Genomic DNA, 7634 nt, shown 5'->3' with positions numbered 1-7634 from the left:
GGAGCAGAGCTGTTTATGGTACCTAGAGCTTGCTGGACACGGTGCCCTGAGATCTAGCTGTCTCAGGATGAGCACTTGTTGCAGTCAGTTTTTGGGACACTCATTGTAACAGGTTCCCTCCCTTTGAACTGATCTGTGCCCTAAATCATAGAATCATAGAATCTCAGGGTTGGAAGGGACCTCAGGAGGTCATCTAGTCCAACCCCCTGCTCAAAGCAGGACCAAACCCAACTAAATCATCCCAGCCAGTGCTTTGTCAAGCCTGACCTTAAAAACCTCTAAGGAAGGAGATTCCACCACCTCCCTAGGTAACCCATTCCAGTTCTTCACCACCCTACTAGTGAAAAAGTTTTTCCTAATATCCAACCTAAACCTCCCCCTCTGCAACTTGAGACCATTACTCCTTGTTCTGTCATCTTCTACCACTGAGAACAGTCTAGATCCATCCTCTTTGGAACCCCCTTTCAGGTAGTTGAAAGCAGCTATCAAATCCCCCTCATTCTTCTCTTCTGCAGGCTAAACAATCCCAGTTCCCTCAGCCTCTCCTCATAAGTCATGTGTTCCAGCCTCCTAATCATTTTTGTTGCCCTCCGCTGGACTCTCTCCAATTTATCCACATCCTTCTTGTAGTGTGGGGCCCAAAACTGGACACAGTACTCCAGATGAGGCCTCACCAGTGCTGAATAGAGGGGAATGATCACTTCCCTCGATCTGCTGGAAATGCCCCTACTAATACAACCCAAAATGCAATTAGCCTTCTTGGCAACAAGGGCACACTGTTGACTCATATTCAGCTTTTCGTCCACCGTAACCCCTAGGTCCTTTTCTGCAGAACTGCTGCCCAGCCATTCGGTCCCTAGTCTGTAGCAGTGCATGGGATTCTTCCGTCCTAAGTGCAGGACTCTGTACTTGTCCTTGTTGAACCTCATCATATTTCTTTTGGCCCAATCCTCTAATTTGTCTAGGTCCCTCTGTATCCTATCCCTACCCTCCAGCGTATCAACCACTCCTCCCAGTTTAGTGTCATCTGCAAACTTGCTAAGGGTGCAGTCCACACCATCCTCCAGATCGTTAATGAAGATATTGAATAAAACCGGCCCCAGCACCGACCCTTGGGGCACCCCGCTTGATACCGGCTGCCAACTAGACATGGAACCATTGATCACTACCCGTTGAGCCCAACCATCTAGCCAGTTTTCTATCCACCTTACCGTCCATTCATCCAGCCCAGACTTCTTTAACTTGCTGGCAAGAATACTGTGGGAGACTGTATCAAAAGCTTTGCTAAAGTCCAGAAATAGCACATCCACTGCTTTCCCCTCATCCACAGAGCCGGTTATCTCATCATAGAAGGCAATTAGGTTAGTCAGGCATGACTTGCCCTTGGTGAATCCATGCTGACTCCTTTAGCACCCTCGGATGCAGCGCATCCGGCCCCATGGACTTGTGCTCGTCCAGCTTTTCTAAATAGTCCCGAACTACTTCTTTCCCCACAGAGAGCTAGTCACCTCCTCCCTATACCGTGCTGCAGAGTGCAGCTGTCTGGGAGCTGACCTTGTCTGTGAAGACAGAGGCAAAAAAAGCATTGAGTACACTAGCTTTCTCCACATCCTCTGTCACTAGGTTCCCTCCCTCATTCAGCAAGGGGCCCACACTTTCCTTGACTTTCTTCTTGTTGCTAACATATCTGAAGAAACCCTTCTTGTTACTCCTAACATCTCTGGCTAGCTGCAACTCCAAGCGTGATTTGGCCTTCCTAATTTCACTCCTGCATGCCTGAGCAATACTTTTATACTCCTCCCTGGTTATTTGTCCAATCTTCCACTTCTTGTAAGCTGTTTTTTTGTGTTTAAGACGAGCAAGGATTTCACTGTTAAGCCAAGCTGGTCGCCTGCCATATTTACTTTTCTTCCTACACATCGGGATGGTTTGTTCCTGCAACCTCAATAAGGATTCTTTAAAATACAGCCAGCTTCCCTCGACTCCTTTCCCCGTCATGTTATTCTCCCAGGGAACCTTGCCCATCAGTTCCCTGAGGGAGTCAAAGTCTGCTTTTCCGAAGTCCAGGGTCTCTGTTCTACTGCTCTCCTTTCTTCCTTGTGTCAGGATCCTGAACTCAACCATCTCATGGTCACTGCCTCCCAGGTTCCCATCCACTATTGCTTCCTCTACTATTTCTTCCCTGTTTTTGAGCAACAGGTCAAGAAGAGCTTTTCCCCTAGTTGGTTCCTCCAGCACTTGCACCAGGAAATTGTCCCCTACACTTTCCAGAAACTTCTTGGATTGCCTGTGCACTGCTGTATTGCTTTCCCAGCAGATATCGGGGTGATTAAAGTCACCCAAGAGAACCATGGCCTGTGATCTAGCAACTTCTGTTAGTTGCTGGAAGAAAGCCTCGTCCACCTCATCCCCCTGGTCCGGTGGTCTGTAGTAGACTCCCACCACGACATCACCCTTGTTGTTCATACTTCTAAATTTAATCCAGAGACTCTCAGGTTTTTCTGCAGTTTCAAACTGGAGCTCTGAGCAGTCATACTGCTCTCTTACGTACAACGCAACTCCCCCACCTTTTCTGCCCTGCCTGTCCTTCCTGAACAGTTTATATCCATCCATGACAGTACTCCAATCATGTGAGTTATCCCACCAAGTGTATTCCAATTACATCATAATTCCTTGACTGTGCCAGGATTTCTAGTTCTCCCTGCTTGTTCCCCAGGCTTCTTGCATTTGTGTATAGGCACTTAAGATAACTCGCTGATTGTCCCGCTTTCTCGGTCTGAGACAGGAGTCCTCCCCTCTTGCAGTTTCCTGCTTGTGCTTCAAATGCCACAGGTCAAGTCCCTCTTCGCTGACCATTTGACAGACCCGACCCCAGGAATGGCCTCAGTTCTACGGATGCCCTGGCAACCCCCAGCTGGGTCTGGACAGTCCCAGTGGCCCTGGTTTGTGAGTCTACCTCTTTATCTGCCCAACCTCCCTGCCTCCAAGGGCCCGGTGAGCCTGGTCCTGGTGCTTTGCCAGAGCGGGACACAGCTGGGCTTAGCCCACATAAGCTGCTCCTGGTGCAGTATCCAGCGATCACTGCTGAGGCCTGGTTGTTTGCATCTGGTCTATGTGAGTGCAATGGTGGTAGATGGTTTGCAGGGGGATATGGTGAGGATGGCATTAAGCACAATTTCAGGGGTGGCTGATTTCCCAGGCTTATGTCCCCACCTATGCTGCACCAGGAGTTAGTATTTTTATTGTCCAAACATAAATTTTGATCAAAAATGGCTTTTTTCTGAAAATAAAAATTGGTCAAAAATTGTCTTCACTCCGTGTCTAAAAAACTCCATGATGGGAACATGGTTATGGCAACTTCCTTCCCTGGGCCCTCCACTTAGATGAATAACATTGACCTGAGCTCTGCCTGGATTCTACACTGTGTCTTTAGGGGCATAAGAAATGGTCTGTAGCAACCAAAATGTCATCCACTGTGTTTTATTTGTATTAGATTGTCTAAATTTGATTACAAGACTTTATTATCTAACAAACAACAAACAGGGGTCAAGCAAAGTGCCCCAGTGGTCAGTCCTGGGTCTGGTTTTGTTCAACATCTTTATTAATGATCTGGATGTTGGGATGAACTGCACCCTCAGCAAGTTCACAGAAGACATTAAGATGAGGAGAGAGATAGGTATGCTGGAGGGTAGGGATAGGGTCCAGAGTGACCTAGACAAATTGGAGGATTGGGCCAAAAGAAATCTGATGAGGTTCAGCAAGGACAAGTGCAGAGTCTTGCACTTAGGACGGAAGAATCCCATTCACTGTTACAGACTAGGGACCGACTGGCTAAGCAGCAGTTCTGCAGAGAAGGACCTAGGGGTTACAGTGGACAAGAAGCTGGATATGAGTCAACAGTGTGCCCTTGTTGCCGAGAAGGCTAACAGCAGTTTGGGCTGTATAAGTAGGGGCATTACCAGCAGATCGAGGGACGTGCTCATTCCCCTCTGTATGACATTGGTGGGGCCTCATCTGGAGTACTGTGTCCAGTTTTGGGCCCCACACTACAAGAAGGATGTGGAAAAATTGGAAAGAGTACAGTGGAGGGCAACAAAAAGGATTAGGGGGCTGGAGCACACAACTTATGAGGAGAGACTGAGGGAACTGGGATTATTTAGTCTGCAGAAGAGAAGAATGAGGGGAGATTTGATAACTGCTTTCAACTACCTGAAAGATGGTTCCAAAGAAGATGGAGCTAGACTTTTCTCAGTGGTACCAGATGACAGAACAAGGAGTAATGGTATCTAGTTGCAGTGGAGGAGGTCTAGGTTGGATATTAGGAAACATTATTTCACTAGGAGGGTGGTGAAGCACTGGAATAGGTTACTAGGAAAGTGGTGGAATCTCCTTCCTTAGAGGTTTTTAAGGTCAAGCTTGACAAAGCCCTGTCTGGGATGATTTAGTTGGGGATTGGCCCTGCTTTGAGCTGGGGGTTGGACTAGATGTCCTCCTGAGGTCCCTTCCAACCCTGATATTCTATGATTCTGTGGCTCCCTCAGTTTTCCCAAAACACACCAGCTTCAGGGACACGAAACTCTTGTTTTCCCCCTTGCTGGTCTTCACTGTCTCACTAGTTTTTGCAGTCCCCTGCAGTCTTGTTCAGTTTACTTCTCTTTTCTCACGGTTGGCTGGAGTTGGGTGAGATACAGATACAGCTGCAGGTTTAGCAGGGGTATCATATCAGTCCAGTGCATTTCTGTTTCCAACAGAAACGCATAGCTTGAACCTACCAGTGGCTCTCCAGGCGGAGATTCCTACAGTGCCTAATGGAGTTATGCACCCAAATCCCTGTGAAATGTGAGTTGGGCACTTAACTCCATTAGGGCCCTTGGAAAATCCTTCTTGCAATGCTGAAGTCCTTCTGTTCTCACCAGTGCCCAGCTCCCTTGCGTCTGGCCAAGCCCTGACATGCTCCCAGTGACTGAGCCAGCACTGCCATTTTGGCATCACAGGAATTCTTCCCGTTGGTAGGTGATAGACATTTCCTCTCAACATAGGTTGCCTCACACCCCGAGGAGAGGGCACTGAGTGCAGTGGAGCTGTCTAAGGCACTTAGAACTGACTAGACACCGTGTACTGAGAACTGATGATCTCAGCTCCCAGCTCCCAGACAGCTGCACTCTGCAGCACGGTATGGGGAGGAGGTGACCAGCTCTCTGTGGAGAAAGAAGTAGTTCGGGGCTATTTAGGAAAGCTGGACGAGCACAAGTCCATGGGGCCGGATGCGCTGCATCCGAGGGTGCTAAAGGAGTTGGCCGATGAGATTGCAGAGCCATTGGCCATTATCTTTGAAAAATCATGGCGATCGGGGGAGGTCCCGGATGACTGGAAAAAAGCTAATTTAGTGCCCATCTTTAAAAAAGGGAAGAAGAAAGATCCAGGGAACTACAGGCCAGTCAGTCTCACCTCAGTCCCTGGAAAAATCATGGAACAGGTCCTCAAGGAATCAATCCTGAACCACTTAAAGGAGGGGAAAGTGATCAGGAACAGTCAGCATGGATTCACCAAGGGCAAGTCATGCCTGACTAACCTAATTGCCTTCTTTGACGAGATAACCGGCTCTGTGGATGAGGGGAAAGCAGTGGATGTACTATTTCTGGATTTTAGCAAAGCTTTTGATACAGTCTCCCACAGTATTCTTGCCAGCAAGTTAAAGAAGTCTGGGCTGGATGAATGGATGGTAAGGTGGATAGAAAACTGGCTAGATGGTTGGGCTCAACGGGTAGTGATCAATGGTTCCATGTCTAGATGGCAGCCGGTATCAAGTGGAGTGCCCCAAGGGTCGATGCTGGGGCCGGTTTTGTTCAATATCTTCATTAACGATCTGGAGGATGGTGTGGACTGCACCCTTAGCAAGTTTGCAGATGACACTAAACTGGGAGGAGTGGTTGATACGCTGGAGGGTAGGGATAGGATACAGAGGGACCTAGACAAATTAGAGGATTGGGCCAAAAGAAATATGATGAGGTTCAACAAGGACAAATGCAGAGTCCTGCACTTAGGATGGAAGAATCCCATGCACTGTTACAGACTAGGGACCGAATGGCTGGGTAGCAGTTCTGCAGAAAAGGACCTAGGGGTTACGGTGGACGAAAAGCTGAATATGAGTCAACAGTGTGCCCTTGTTGCCAAGAAGGCTAATGGCATTTTGGGTTGTATAAGTAGGGGCATTTCCAGCAGATCAAGGGATGTGATCATTCCCCTCTACTCAGCACTGGTGAGGCCTCATTTGGAGTACTGTGTCCAGTTTTGGGCCCCACACTACAAGAAGGATGTGGATAAATTGGAGAGAGTCCAGCGGAGGGCAACAAAAATGATTAGGGGGCTGGAGCACATGACTTATTAGGAGAGGCTGAGGGAACTGGGATTGTTTAGTCTGCAGAAGAGAAGAATGAGGGGGGATTTGATAGCTGCATTCAACTATCTGAAAGGGGGTTCCAAAGAGGATGGATCTAGACTGTTCTCAGTGGTAGAAGATGACAGAACAAGGAGTAATGGTCTCAAGTTGCAGAGGGGGAGGTTTAGGTTGGATATTAGGAAAAACTTTTTCACTAGTAGGGTGGTGAAGAACTGGAATGGGTTACCTAGGGAGGTGGTGGAATCTCCTTCCTTAGAGGTTTTTAAGGTCAGGCTTGACAAAGCACTGGCTGGGATGATTTAGTTGGGTTTGGTCCTGCTTTGAGCAGGGGGTTGGACTAGATGACCTCCTGAGGTCCCTTCCAACCCTGTGATTCTATGATTCTATGATGTTTGTCCATCGTTTTCGAAGAAGACCTTAACATCTATCAGGTTGTGAGCTGTCCACGGTGCGTCCGCAAATGGCTGGTAAGGCCAATACAGGCACGGAATGTTCTGCCACATGTCGGGCAGACATGTGTGGGCACCACTGTTACAACATTTGCAGCTCTGGCTTTACGGAGTGCTTGCTTCTCTTGTGCTAGGGTTATCCTTCTGGCTTCAGATGTTTGGCAGCCTTGGTGGATCAGCGTACGCCATGTCGATCGGTCTTGTGCCAGGGTTTCCCAGGAGGTGATGTCGATATCCAGGGACTTAAGAGAGGCTTTCAGCGTATCTTTGTATCGCTTCTTTTGTCCCCCGTGCGATCGCTTTCCTTGAGACAGCTCACCATAGAAGAGCTGTTTGGGGATGCGGTGGTCTGGCATCCTTGCAACATGGCCTGCCCAGCATGTCTGGGCTTTTATAAGCAGAGTGTAAACTGACGGCAGGCCTGCTCTGGAAAGGACTTCTGTGTCAGGCACCTTATCCTTCCACCGAATCCTCAGAAGTCTGCGGAGGTAAGTCGTGTGGAAGTGGTTTAATTGCCTAGCGTGCCTCCTGTATACAGTCCAGGTCTCACTGGCATACATCAAGGTAGTTAGCACTACTGCTCGGTAGACTTTAAGCTTTATAGCAAGGCTTATTCCACGGCGGTCCCACACGTTGGTCAGCAGTCCGCCAAATGCAGAGCTTGCCTTGGCGATTCTGCAGTTGACTTCGATGTCAATTGTCACTGCGCGGGAAAGGGTGCTGCCAAGGTATGTAAATTGGTCCACTGCATGCAGCTTTTGCCCCTTCACTGTGATGGTGGGCTC

This window comes from Mauremys mutica, chromosome 12 (genome assembly GCF_020497125.1).
Source record: "Mauremys mutica isolate MM-2020 ecotype Southern chromosome 12, ASM2049712v1, whole genome shotgun sequence".
Taxonomy (NCBI): domain Eukaryota; kingdom Metazoa; phylum Chordata; order Testudines; family Geoemydidae; genus Mauremys; species Mauremys mutica.
Note: the sequence above shows the minus strand (reverse complement) of the source record.